The sequence below is a fragment of the Chionomys nivalis genome, chromosome 15, assembly GCF_950005125.1.
Source record: "Chionomys nivalis chromosome 15, mChiNiv1.1, whole genome shotgun sequence".
Taxonomy (NCBI): domain Eukaryota; kingdom Metazoa; phylum Chordata; class Mammalia; order Rodentia; family Cricetidae; genus Chionomys; species Chionomys nivalis.
The window spans coordinates 68870881-68885862 of NC_080100.1; positions in this window are offsets into that span (position 1 = coordinate 68870881).

Sequence of the window (14982 nt, forward strand, 5' to 3'; positions counted from 1 at the left end):
CCAGGTCTTACTTAATCCCCATGTGTATAGATTGAGGGGAAAGTAGCCTCAATTTTATGTTGAACTACTCATCAGTCCTCATGTTGTCCATATGATTTTATAGCTCAGGTGTTTCCTTCAAATATTCCCTCCTTTTTGGCTTCATTCTCATGTAACGTTATTTGTTATATACTTTCTTATCCTTGAAGATACAGAATAAACATTCTTTTTTTCCTGGAAAGTCTTTGTGACTGTTACACAGACATCATCCCCACTAGTTTGTACATCCCTCACTGTTACCTTTGTTTATGTAAGTATTTCTTTTTACAATGTGCGTTGTTGCAGGGGGAGTTTATTCTTTTACTTCTCCATTCTCTAGTGCATTGTCTAGCTTATACTAGATTTTTCAATGAATACTAATGTAGCTGTCACACGACCTTCTAAGATTCCTTCAGCACTTAGGTTTATGATTTTATATTAATGGTAGATTTTAACATTGATTCAAACACCAGAGGCCAATTATTGTCCAACCAGTGCTTCTCTCAGCCTTTCCACTTGTACTCTCTGCCCAATTTTGGAAGCAGGCTGAAAATCAGAGAACATCTTGTGCAGCCTGAAGACAGTAAAGCATATAGTCTACAGTCTTGTAATATAGTGGGCAAGGTGATGGTGACTGGCAAGTAAGCTAACCTTACTTTAAATTTTACCTTTACTTCAGGTTTGACTTGGGATAAAGTTAATTGGCTTGAAAGTTCAAACTTTTACAAATAATAAAAAATATTATTTATAATAACAATAAAACCCACCCAAACTTTCTGTGAGGATTAAATCGCATAATATGCATAAGTTTGGACTTACTCTGGTCCTTGGCATGTAGAAACTCAATAAATGATAGTTGTTTTGATCATTGCTTCCTTTACTGTAATCTCTAGAAGGCACAGGCAGGAAATAGTACATTCACTGCCTTCTGTTACACCAGGGACACCTTCAAAATCAAGTCCAACACAAGGCTCCTCATCCAATCCACAGAAAACAGAAAAATTTAAAAACTCTATTTATTTATCTGGTGTGTATGGGGGACATGCCACAGTGTAATGCAAGGACACTCAGTCTCTCCCGTCACCAGTGAATCCAAGAACGTGAGCAGCAGGCATTAGCCTCAGCAGCAGACACCTCTTCCCAGCCCAGAAGACAGACATCTTGGTGAGGAGCCATTTTCTTGGTTGCTCTAAGAATGGTAACTTAGTTCTACTGTTTACCTAGGAGAGACATAAACTCATTAGATGCAAATGTTGCCTTATGACAGTTGAAAACAATAGAGTGATCTCACGCTCTGGCCCAACTTCAGCAAGCTTCATACAAGTTTTTTTTTTTTTTTTTTTTTTTCTGCTATTTACTTATTATACAATACAGTTTGATCTTGTTATTTCTTTTTTTTTACTTATTTATTTATTTTTATTCTTTTTTAATTAAAATTTCCACCTGCTCCCCATTTCCCATTTCCCTCCCCTCCTCCCAAATATTGCCCTCCCCCCACTTCCCTCCCCCTATCCCCACTCCTCTTCTCCTCCCCCCACTCCATTCCCCCTCCCTCTCGATACTGAAGAGCAGTCCAAATTCCCTGCCCTGCGGGAAGACCAAGGTCCTTCTATCTACGTCCAGAAAGGTGAGCGTCCAAACAGGCTAAGCTCCCACAAAGCCAGTTCATGTATTAGGATCGAAACCTAGTGCCATTGTCCTTGGCTTCTCATCAGTCTTCATTGACCGCCATGCTCAGAGAGTCCGGAATCAACCCATGCTTATTCAGTCCCAGACCAGCTGGCCTTGGTGGGCTCCCAATAAATCAAACTCTATTACAGAGCCTCAGTATTGAAAACAGTTTGGTATTGGCATAAAAACAGAGAAGTCGACCAATGGAACCGAGTAGAAGACCCTGATTTTAACCCACAAACTTATGAACACCTAATTTTTGATAAAGGAGCTAAAAGTATTCAATGGAAAAAAGAGAGCATCTTCAACAAATGGTGCTGGCAGAACTGGTTGTCAACGTGTAGAAGAATGAAAATAGATCCATATCTATCACCATGCACAAAACTCAAGTCCAAATGGATTAAAGGCTTCATACAAGTTTTAAGCCATAATGTTGTGTTGAGCTTTTACTCTTTTGGCTTTTGGGGGTGGGCACCGCCAATTCCTAAATAAATCACACACAGAGGCTTATTCTTAGTTATGAATGTCTAACCTTGCGTGGCTTATGTCCTGTCAGTTTTTCTTCTTATATTAACTTATCACCACTTTCTTTAGCCTCTGTTTTTTATCTTTCTCTATTTCTGTATACACCTTTCTTTACTTCTTTCTCTGTGGCTTGCTGTGTAGCTTGGTGGTTGGTCCTCCCTGGTGTCCTCTCTTGATTCTCTTGTTGCATGTTCTCTCAGATTTTAACTTCTTTTTTTTTTTTGGTTTTTTCGAGACAGGGTTTCTCTGTGGCTTTGGAGCCTGTCCTGGAACTATCAGATTTTAACTTCTGTTTATATTCTCTGTCTACCAGCCCTGCCCATCCTTGCTCCTGCCTCCCTATTGGCCATTCGTCTCTTTATTAGGACCATAAGGTGTTTTAGACAGGCACAATAACACAGAGTTAAACAATTGCAGTGTAAACAAAAGTTACACACCTGAAAATAATATTCCCCAACACCATAGCAAAGTTTTCATAACAAAATAAAAGAGAACATTTTATGTCTATGTTTCTTCTGACTCTTGTGTTTCAGTTGGAAACAACACTGAACTAGAGGTCAGATTGTTTAGCTAATTTATTCTGGGATAACTTGGGCCAGTCCTTATCCACAAAGATTACCCTTCCTTCCTCCCTTACCCTCCCCCCTCCATAACCCACTAAATAAACTTTACCCCAGCTCTCTCTGCATGGTGTACCTACCTGTCTGTCTCTCACCCACTGCAGTCTCACACCTGCAAGGGCACCCATTGAGGCCTCGGGTGACCGCTGCCCCTTGTGGGAACCTCCTCGGGTCACCAGTGACAAATGCTATTTCTGGTCTCAAATGACCACCCTTATGTGGAGGTGATTGACAAGGCCCACAGGCCCACAGAAATCTTAGGTGTCACTGAGTGGTATTTCTGCCTTACTACCACCCTTTCTTTTCAACTGACCTAATGAAGCCTTCACCAAGAGTTTGGCTGGTTTATAGTGAGGAAACTTACTGAAACGTATAAACTGTGTGTTCTTGCGATTCTGATTGCTGTGTTTGGACTTGCCTTTGTATTTCCGTGGACCAGCAAAGGTTCACTTTAGTGATACAACTGCTCTAATTTTTCTCAAAAAGCAGAAGGTTAACAATTTTAAGGCATAAATCCGGCGGTGGTGGCACGTGCCTTTAATCCCAGCACTCAGGAGGCAGAGGCAGGCGGATCTCTATGAGATCAAGGCCAGCAAAGTCTACAAGAGTTACTTCCTGGACAGGCTCCAAAGCTACAGAGAAACCCTGTCCCTGTCTCAAAAAACAAAACAAACAAACAAACAACAACAACAAAATTCAAGGCATAACTTCTTCAACAAACCACGGATGATGCCAGTGCAGCAGAAAGGCCCGGAGGAACTGGAGGCCCAGGATTAGAAGCCTGCTGCCACATCCACGGAGGATTCAGCAGTGGTTTAAAGGGCTGCAGTTGTGGTCAAGGCTAGCTGGCAGAGGTAAAGTGATGGAGGAAGGTCATTGGTTAAAAATAAAGAAACTGCTTGGCCCTCATAGGTTAAAACATAGGTGGGTGGAGTAAACAGAACAGAATGCTAGGAGGAAGAGGCAGTGAGTTCAGACTTGACAGCTCTGCTCTCTGGAGCAGACGCCATGCTCCCCTCTCCCCAGCAGACGCGATGAAGCTCCAACCCAGGATGGACGTAGGCTAGAATCTTCCCGGTAAGCGCTCGTTGGAGTGCTACACACATGAATAGAAATGGGTCAAGCAGTGTTTAAAAGAATACAGTTTATGTGTTGTTATTTCGGGGCATAAGCTAGCTAGGCAGCTATGAGCCGGGCTGTGGGAAGAGGCCCACAGCTCCCCACTACAGATGGCGCCCAGACATGGGACACTGAATCTACAGAAAGCTTGAGAAAGCTTGGGAAAGAATAGAGTAAAGCATGTTTTCTTGGTAGCAACAATTTTTCGGGTCTACTCTGCTTGCTAGAGGCAAGCAAGCGCTCTCATCTAAGAGAGGCTTCCTGACTCAGCTTTAGCTGCAAACCTTGCTGCTCTTTTAAGAGGTCCTACTACGAAACACTTAAACGGTGTTGATGAAAAACCTAATGCATGCTTTTCGGTTTTCACCCATAGTAGGAAAAAAGTTGTGCTGTTTTATTTAAAATGCTGGCTTTCTGGGCTGTCCTGCCAGGGCAAACTCTGACTGTTTGAGGCAGGAGGGCCGACTACAGAGAGAGGACTTGATTGTTGTCTGTGGACGTAATGCTGCAGTTTGTTTGCTGGCAAGGACCTTGAAACGCCACAGAGTTGTGGTGATAAACATGGCTACAGCTGGTACCTCAGCCATGAGGCTGGAAAGCTAAGGAAGGGCTGAATCCAGCTGTCAAAGCCACGGCTTTCATCCTACTAATATTGCTTGGTAAATTAAAGACTCATGTGGTCAGAAAAAGAGAGATATACAGTAAAGAGAGATTCAAAGACAAAGAAAACTTTAAATGATTTACAGTGTGTTAAAAAATATATACAGGCTGAAAATTAAAGTTCTTAAAAGTAAAATAAGGAAGAAAGAGAGTAGTTGGGTGTGGTAGTACACACCTTTAATCCCAACACTTGGGAGGCAGAGGGAGATTGACCTCTGTGACTTCAAGGTGTGGTAGCACACGCCTTTAATCCCAATGCCTGGGAGGCAGAGACAGACAGATCTCTGAGAGTTCAAGGACAGCCTGGTCTAAAGAGTTATTCCAGGACGAAGATATACAGAAAATATAAAATAAAAGTAAAAGTAAATGAAATAGAGTTAAAATAAAGCCGCACGAAGATGGAAAATACAATGAGAATCTTGATACTATATGCTATTATGCTCTGTTTGAATTGTTTTAATGCTGAGGAAGGAGCAACAGATGCTAAAAGATATTTGTTTATAAATGCTGCTGAACTAATCCAAGATAGATATTTTCAAAATACCTTGACTTCAGAATTTGAATCTAAGGATATGATACTTTGGAAAAGAGTTTCTTCTTTTGTTTTCACAGAGGATGGGACACTGTGGATTGCTTCTATTTCAATATGGTATGATGGACCACGTCCTCCTGAAGGGTTGCTGTGAACACGTTCAAAAAATTACTTTGCTCAACTGCCAACTGAGAGGAACCTAGCACACAGGTTATACCATGAAAGACCTGATTAACAGTGCCCCCATTCAGCAGGAAGCAGTTTGGAGAGAAAAAACTTCGCCCATGATCCCATATATTGTTTATAAATGTTCCTTTACATTTAAAGGGGGAGATAATATAGATGTGAATAATTTGCATTGATATGAATCTTGGTTTACTGATATTAATTTAAGGTCAATTTTATTATATGTATATGTATTTCTGACCTTGATTAAGGTATTGTGATTGTGTAGTTCATTTAAAAATGTAATGTATATAGGTTGTTAATGGATAATTATCAATAATAGTCAAGCTTGTAGTCATGTTAGATTTTCTAGATGTACATAGATATATTTTAGATAGACATTCTTCATATCTTTCAAAGATTATAAAATATGGCATTTTAAGTGTTTTAATAACTTAGGGTTTTTCATGACAATGAGACACTCTGCTCCTGGCAGCACCAATCTACTTCAAGAAGAAGATGGGCATCGAAGAGGCACCTTATGGAGTTTGATAGCCATTTGGGCAAGAAACTGTTCTTGCCTGGACTATTGCATAAACTGGACACAAAGAACCCGCAGAGAGAGGACTGCTGAACTTGCCTAAAGGTGAGATGATCTTTCGGAGTTCCTGATTTATGAAAGAGTCTGTGAGACATTCTGTAGGACACAGCAGATAGTGACTGAACTGCCTTTGAAATTTCCTGCTTCATGGAAAAGTCTGCTGGATACTATGGGCCTGAAGGCTGAAGATTGATGCCCCAACGGTACAGAGGAACTTTGGGTGACTGTCCAGGCAGCGAGATGTCTCTGTCATTTCTAGAGTTTAGAAGTTGCTTACTTTTTGTTTACTTAGGTAATATTGTATTCTTCTGGAGTCTTTGATGGAGTTGAAGAATAGATAGATAGTTATAGTTATAGTTTTCCATTGTTAATGATGAAAGATAAAATAGATATAAATATTGTAACTGTAATTTTTACTTGATAACTGTTTTGTTATATGTAATTTTGCTATGTTAAAGTTAAAGCCTTCCTTTTTTTTGTTTAAACAGAAAAAGGGGAAATGATGGAGGAAGGTCATTGGTTAAAAATAAAGAAACTGCTTGGCCCTCATAGGTTAAAACATAGGTGGGTGGAGTAAACAGAACAGAATACTAGGAGGAAGAGGCAGTGAACTCAGACTCGACAGCTCTGCTCTCTGGAGCAGACGCCATGCTCCCCTTTCCCCAGCAGACGCGATGAAGCTCCGACCCAGGATGGACGTAGGCTAGAATCTTCCCGGTAAGCGCTCCTTGGGGTGCTACACACATGAATAGAAATGGGTCAAGCAGTGTTTAAAAGAATACAGTTTATGTGTTGTTATTTCGGGGCATAAGCTAGCTAGGCAGCCATGAGCCGGGCTGTGGGAAGAGGCCCACAGCTCCTACTACAGTAAAGCCAAAGACAAGGAGTGGATCCCTGTCACCAAGCTGGGCTGTTGAGTTAAGGACATGAAGAGCAAGTCCCTGGAGAAGATCTACCTCTTTTCTCTGGCCATTAAGGAATCCGAGATTAATTGTCCGACCCCCCCCCCCGCCCTCCCACCCTGCATCCCTAAAGGATGAGGTTCTGAAGATCATGCCAGTGCAGAAGCAGACTCGGGCAGCCAGCAGACCAGGTTCAAGGTTTTTGCTGCTATTGGGGACTACAATGATCATGGTGGTATGGTGGTCTCAGTGTTAAGTACTCTAAGGAGGCAGCCAATGACATCAATCATTTTGGCCAAGCTTTCCATTGTCCCTGTGCAGAGCGGCTACTGTAGGAACAAGACTGGCAAGCCCCACACTGATCTGTGCAAAGAGACAGGGCACTGTGACTGTGCTAGTGCATCTCATTCCTGCCCCCGGGGCACTGGCATAGTCTCTGCTCCTCGGCCCAAGAAACTATGATGATGGCTAGTATTGATGTCTGCTACACATCAGTCAGGGGCTGCACTGCCTCCCTGGCAGCTTTCTCAAGGCCACCTTTGATGCCATCTCTAAGACCTGACCCCCAACCTCTGGAAAGAGATTGTGTTCACCAGTATCCTTATAAGGAATTCACTGAGCATCTTGTGAAAATCCACACCAGAGTCTCTTCTGTTCAGAGGACCCAGCTCCAGCTATGACCACCACATAAGGGTTTTTATACAAGAAAAATAAGTGAATTAAGTCTGTTAAAAAAAATTCAAGGCATACATCAGCTCTGTCAGACTGCTAACAAGCTTCCCTACAACAGGGAATTTTCTAGAGGCCCAGAGGGTTTTGTACTGCTCAAAACAAAAGTAGCTTTGGATTATCTGGCTGGGTTAGAGACACAAAAATGAGTTTCATCTTTTTCTTCTTCCCTTTCTTCTCTTACCTTTTCTTATTTGTTCATTCTTTGTTTTTGTTTTCTTCCTCTCTTGAATGTGTACTAAGTATAAAATTGAGCTCCATTTGCTCTAATCCTCCTCCTCTCCACCCCATTTGGACACCTGTACATTCTGTCTTTTAGACTAATAGAAATCAAGGTATGTACCAAGTCAACCTGTGACCTCACTAGAGAGGCTAACACAATATCAGCTTTTTCTATTAACTCATCGATGGAGGAAAAATTAAAAGTTGCAGGATCAAAAACCTTCTCCATTAAGACTTGAGTTCTAACTGGTTCTGTGCAGACAAGTCCTGCTCTTCCTGTCCAGCAATGCTCCTGTTCTCAGTAAGCACCAGGCAAGCATCTTGGACTTCATTCGCCCAGCTCTCCACTTAGAGAAACGTGGAACAAAACAAAGTCCATCCCTAACCTGAAGGCCATCTCCAATTGTTAACTGCTCTTAAGAGAAAAATTAGTTTACTCCAACAGAATCTCACTGGGTATACAAACCAAGTACAGGCCCCACGCCTCACAGTAGATGGCCAACACAGAGCAGCTGCAATCATATTTTTAGAGGTATTTTTGTCTCATAATGCTTTATCTGACATTTTTTCTTTTTTCTTCTTTTTTCCTTCCTTACTTCCTTTTTCTCCCTCCCTCCCTCCTTCCTTCCTTTCTTTCTTTTTCCCTACAGCACATTTGCTTCTATTTTATGGTTCCTGATTTTGTATCTTTATGAGATTTCTATGTGTGCTAATGTGTGTGCCTTGTGTTTGTACGTGCTTCTTGTGCTTGTTCTTTGGTTCTTTTTTTCTTCTTCTTTTCATTTGTTTCCTTTACTTGGAAGGTTTTTTTAATCTTATTTTATAATAATAATTTCTTTTTTAAAAGTTTTCTATTTATTTTCTGGAGAGAGAATGCAGGCAAGGGTGTGGACTTGCATAGCTGGGGAGGTGAGGAAGAACTGGGAAGAGTTGGGAAATTGTACTCAATGTATTGTAAGAAAAAAAATCTACGTACAATTAAAATAAGAGACCTGTGTTCCTGCAGGCTGAGACTAAATTTCCCTGGTGATCCTTATACCATGTGGGCTCCCTGACCAGTTTCCCTGGGAACGGTCACCAGGAGCAGCAAAACTGAGCGCTACTGCCCTGCTCTTCTCCACCAGATGCAGAGCCCAGCAGCACTGGTGTGCAACAGCGCAGTTGCTTTCCATGTCTCTTATATCTTCAGTTGATACAACCACATTAAAGATGCTGCTGCTGGCATTGAGTCTTTCTTTGTTTGCACATAACTCTGCTTATGTTAGCCATTGCCCACTTATTCAAGGATCTCTTACCTTTTATTACATCAATCTCAGAATAAGCTGCTAATGTCCCTATTATCAATTTGTACTTTATGCAAATTAGGCTCTGTACAGAAATTTGTGAAGCTGAATTTTGGAAGTGTAATTATTCCTTGGGCTGTTTTCAAACTTATCCTGGTTTTAATTATTAAAAATGGCTGTTCTTCGCAGTGAATTATTCATTCGTAGTTTTTTCTTCCAGAATCTTAGTTACTTCTGACAGAGAATGACGAGTCAGGGTTACCTTGCCATGCCCAAATGGCTAGAACATCTGCTGTCGATGTATTGTATTCATTAGGCTAAGCTCTATGAAGGTGTGGCTATTTGACATCTGTGTCTGAGGGTGGCAGTTCTCCTTTGCTAACAACTACCCAGCCTTGTTACTGCGTCTCTTTTGTCTAGGGCTGTGCCAACAAGGAAGTCAGTGTACCTTTCTTTCTGGACATTCAAAGCTGTCTTGCTGATTATCCAAGGGCTTTCACTAAATGAACAATGTTCTAATTTTAGATTTTCCTTCTTGTCCTAGAGAGTGAATGAACCTAGGGCCTGGGCATGTCTGTCAAGTACTTCCTCACTTAAACTACATTCCCAGCCCAGGTCTGGGTTTTTAATTGGCACATCTACATCTGAGTAGCTTATCACTTCATATTTGCTTCTCAGCCCTGTCTTGAAAAAAAAAAAAAGGTGGGGTTGGCCTCTACCTAAAGAGGGCAACCGAAAACCATGATTTTTCAGGAGCCTCTATTAATCAGCACACAGTGTCAGGCACTCTGTAAATGTCTTCCTATGGTGTCCCCCTTTCAATCAAAGTTAATGAAATTAAATGCAGTGAGAGTTGAGAAAATCTAGTTTGCGAACGTTCAAGATTTCCATGACTTTGTATATCGTGCACCTTGTATACAAATCTTTAGTTTTCTGTCAGAATGGATCTTTCTTAAGGGTATGTGGATCCTCAAACAACTGTGAGGAAGATTGAAGAACTCATGCGTGCTTAGCAGCAGTAAAAAATCAGCAGCAATAACTTCTACAACCATTCTTCAGTCACTCTGACTCATTTCTCTCTACTGCCTCCCAAGATTCTATTACAATAAGAAAATGAGAAGTAGCTTTACAAGTTGTTTTAAAACAATGGTTACCTAGAACCATGGTTATCTAGAACAATGGCCACCTAGAACAAGTTATCTAGCACAATGGTTATCTAGAACAATGGCTATCTAGAACCATGGTCATCTAGAACAGCAGTTATCTAGAGCAAGTTTCCTAGAACAATGGTTATTTAGAACAATGGTTATCTAGAACAATGGTTATCTAGAACAAGTTATCTAGAATATTTGCAAATCATGTCAAAGTTATGGACCCTCTCCTCACAAAATAAAAGTTTGCTTTACTATGTTCTGCACTTCGCTTTGAACTTAGAAGTTTTATAGAAAGTCTATATAGAACCTGAAGATGCCCAGTTGAGGAATCATCTAGGATCCTATTACCACCATTTCACAGTGGAAAACGGGGAGATGAAGTGACTTTCCCTAGTCTATAAAATATCTAACTGTAAATTTGAGAGAGGGGGAGAAAGTGGGGCTCAACCCCATTCAGATGATTATAATTTCAGGTCTATTTTCTGTCCCCTTAAATTGTGAGCTTTGTTTTCTATCCTGTATGTAGAATCCCATAGGAATGAAATAACAGAGAGGAGTTGAGAGGGAAGCTGTTTCTGAATTAACTATAGGGATCACATCATCACATCAATGAAGCTGTCAGATCACAAAAGATGGTTTTCTTTAAAATACATTGTCAAGCCATTTGCATGCTTCTGTAGACCAACCAGTCCCTGTTTTCTTGTGACTTATTCTTCTGGCTCCTGTGTGCTTACCAGCACCACAATGGGTCTGTTCCTTCTGGTTCTGTTCACCTTCTACAGAAAATTAGCTGAATAAACGGTCAGAGTTCAAGGAAGTGATGTTATTGACAACATTAAATATTTACTGACTCTTAACTTTTATCCTGGCAATGATCCAAGTTACCATCCCTGCCCAGTGGTTTAGAGCAGAAATGTCACTGCTTTGGAAGGTGGTTTTAGTCAGAGGTTAAACTTTGTCCAACTAGATTTGTGTCTTCAGTCTGGAGAAATGAAGTGACAGTGACAAAGAGGGAAGATGGGAATATGACCTTTCACAGGACAGAGGTTTTTGTTTCTCTTTCTTTTATGTCACATTGTCAACAACTGCAGAAGGCCCAGCAGTCTTTTCTGAGTCTTTGTTGGTCCTTCTGTGGAAGCTCCTCGCAGTTACTAATCAGTGGCTGGGCGAATGATCTCAGCTGGAGAGGCCTGATCTCCTCACTGTAAAGAGGAATCATGAACAGAGTCTGGACACCATAAGCAAGAGATCAGTAAGTCTCCAGAAACCAGCCAGCCAGCAGCCCTCTACTGTCTACAAGCTTCACATAGTAAGTTCCTCAGCCTTCAGCACTGACTGCGCAGCTGACGTCACTCTTTCTTGTGGATGTGTTGGGCAATGCTCACGGATGAACTGCTATGGCACATAACTTCGATAATTTTGCCTGTGTAGTATTTTTTAATTGATGAGTGCCTTTTTTTCTTTCTTGCAACATGTATACTTTGCTTAATGCTAAATAGAAAACTAGAAGAGTTTACTAATAGGGAGGATAAAACAGGCACACAATGCAAAAATCATCCTGTACTCTTAAAGCCATTGTACATACAGAATGTGCATGCCTTCTTCTGAGAGTCTCTGGCCTTAGAGACCCAGGGAACTGAGGTGTGAGTTCAAGCTTGGGGACAGGGCAACACAGAGAAACTGAGGAATGCCCTGAGTCTCACTCTGAGCTGCCAGTGGTGCTGGGCTGTCTCACACCCTCCTCCACTGAGACGGGTATTTGCTGAGAAGGCTCTCTTCTAGTTCCAGTTCTGCTGCTGTGATAAAACATTTTGACCAAGAACAACTTTTGGTGAGAAAATCTATTTGTCTTTCAATTCCAGGGTCCATCAATGTAGGAATTTGAAAGGAGACCTGCCTGTATTTGCCCACGGTACTACCTTCAACCAAGAGACTCACTCGCACCCAAAGAGGCATGCCAGGGACAACGGAAGATACTGGTTTTTTTTTTATTAATTAATTAATTTAATTATTAAAGATTTCTGCCTCTTCCCCGCCACCACCTCCCCTTCCCTCCCCCTCCCCCAATCAAGTCTTCCTTCCTTGCTCTTTCGGAAGATACTGTTGATGGCTGGCAGGTAGCTATGCTCAGTTGGCTTTTGAAAACAGTTCAGGACCACTTCCTTAGGGTGTGGCACTTCCAGCAGTAGACTAGACCTTCCTTAACCAATTAACAATGAGGATTATCTCCCACAGGCATGCCCACAGGCCAACCTGTTCTAGACAGTTCCTCAGTTGAAATTCTCTTCCAAGATAACTCGGAAGTTACATCAAGTTAACAGTTAGAGCTAACCAGGACAACAGTCGGTCCTTCATTCTCCTTCCTTACACAGCTCTCTCTTCTGGTTTGGACACCATCTGATCCTTCCTGTCCAGCCTGCTGGCTTCTTTGAGCCTCTGGTTTCCAGGATTCTTGAGCCTTCTTAATCCCCAGGGAAAGGTGAGTGTGTTATCCACCCATCCCCCCTCCCCCCAACCCCATGACGCAGGACAGTGAGACGCGATAGGGACTTGAGTCAAGTGGGAACTCAATTCATTACTGTGAGCATCAGTTTATATAGCTTAAGTGACATGGTGTGACATGGGGGTACCTCTATCCAAAGAGAGGCAGCCAAACTCACCCTCTGGCTGGAGGGGCGTCTACCTAGTTTTGCTGTCTCATCTTCACTCAAACTCAATCCAGGCTTTTCTCTGTCCTACAGGCCTCGAGTGCAGACCCTGAGATAATTTTGGTCCAACACAGCCCAATTATTTCCTTTTGGCCACTATCACTTGGCATGTTAATTCCTGTTTTGGTTGCTATTTGCCTTTCTATCCTGAAGGTCCTGGGACTTGGTTTGCCGATTTTCTTTCTTTTTTTTTTTAATTAATATTATTTATTTATTTTTATTCTTTTTTAATTAAAATTTCCACCTGCTCCCCGTTTCCCATTTCCCTCCCCCTCCTCCCACATATTGCCCCCTCCCCCCACTCCCCTCCCCATATCCCCACTCTTCTTCTCCTTCCCCCACTCTATTCACCCTCCCTCTCGATACTGAAGAGCAGTCCAAATTCCCTGCCCTGCCAGAAGACCAAGGTCCTCCCACTTCTATCTAGGTCCAAGAAGGTGAGCATCCAAACAGGCTAAGCTCCCACAAAGCCAGTTCATGTATTAGGATCGAAACCTAGTGCCATTGTCCTTGGCTTCTCATCAACCTTCATTGTCTGCCATGTTCAGAGAGTCCAGTTTCAACCCATGCTTATTCAGTCCCAGTCCAGCTGGCCTTGGTGGGCTCCCAATAAATCAGTTCCACTGTCACAGTGGGTGGGTGCACCCCTTGTGGTCCTGAATTCCTTGCTCATGTTCCCCTTTTATAGAGAGAGCCTCGCCTTCCATTAACATCCCATTAGCTAAGTACATAGCTCACGTACTTTTTCTCCTTTTTCAGCGTGAAGCAATGACCCAGTTAACAAGGCCCTGTCAAGTTTCAGTGATCTTTTCAGGCCATTCTTGCTAACTTCTTTGTCTTCACAGAGGAAGAACCCAGTGTTTGGAGAAGAGACTTATTAAAATAAGCAAGCAAACAAACAAATTTCACAATAACTGGCCTTTTTTTCCTGTTGATTTGACTTAGATGTTCTGACTGGTTAGGCAAGTACCTTCCCTGCTGCGAGGGCTGGGCTACCTGGGATGGGAGTCCTAGCCTTTCTAGTTCTTTGATTCTGCTGTGGTCTTCTTGGGTGGTGCATAACTGAGACCAACATCTGCCCAGTCCTGTGGCAGCCTCCTGGTGTGAGGTTCAGACCAGAGGCCAGGGACCAGATGCAAAGTGCACACCCTTGTATGTGTCAACAGGCTGATGTTGTAGGAAGTCTGTCAGAGGCTGTGCTGCTGAGCTGTGTGGCAGCCAGTGTAGCACTCAGCCTCTCTGAGTCTTGTTTGAGAAGGAGGTGTGAAACTGGAGCCTCAACTATGAGGAATAGACAGGTCCTGATCAACAACAAAACTCTGATTCTCTGAATCTAAGGACTGGATTCTTAAACCTAGTTTTCTGGCTTTTAAGTTCTCAAATCTTAAACTTATTCTATACAATATTCACTGTTATCAAATTTACTTTGTCAAGAAAACTGAGGTGAACTTATTAATTAATTAATTATCAATTAATTCTTATCAAAGTATAAGAATTGCCATATCTAATATTTTTATTCAGATTAAAATTCTCTCAAGGAATGTCAGTGTCAGTCATATTTTTTAAAGCCTTGGACTTCAGGTGCTGACAGGCATTTCTGAAGGACAACTAGCCAGCAACCTGAAGAGGCTCCCTTTCTAGCTGGCCACAGTGCTGCTCAGCTGTTTACTATTTAGGATGGACAGACTACAGACTCTTTTCTCAAGCCCGCTTAGCTCTACTTATCCCCAATACAACCGAGGCAATGGCCTGGTGTTCATAACTGGGGAACTCATGTTCGTGTTCTAGCTCATAACATATTCATCTTCAGAGAACCGCCCTAGAGGAGCCTGATACCCAGCTACGGTTAGGGTTGTGCTAGGGTTAGAGTTAAAGGGTTAGTGTTGGCTTAGGTTTAGGGATTAGATGGTTAGGGTTAGGGTTAGGGTTAGGGATGGGGTCAGAGGGCAAGGGTCAGAGGGTTAGAGTTAAAGGGTTAGTGTTGGCTTAGGTTTAGGGATTAGATGGTTAGGGTTAGGGATGGGGTTAGAGGGCAATGGTCAGAGGGCTAGTGTTAGGGTTGCTGCCACTGGC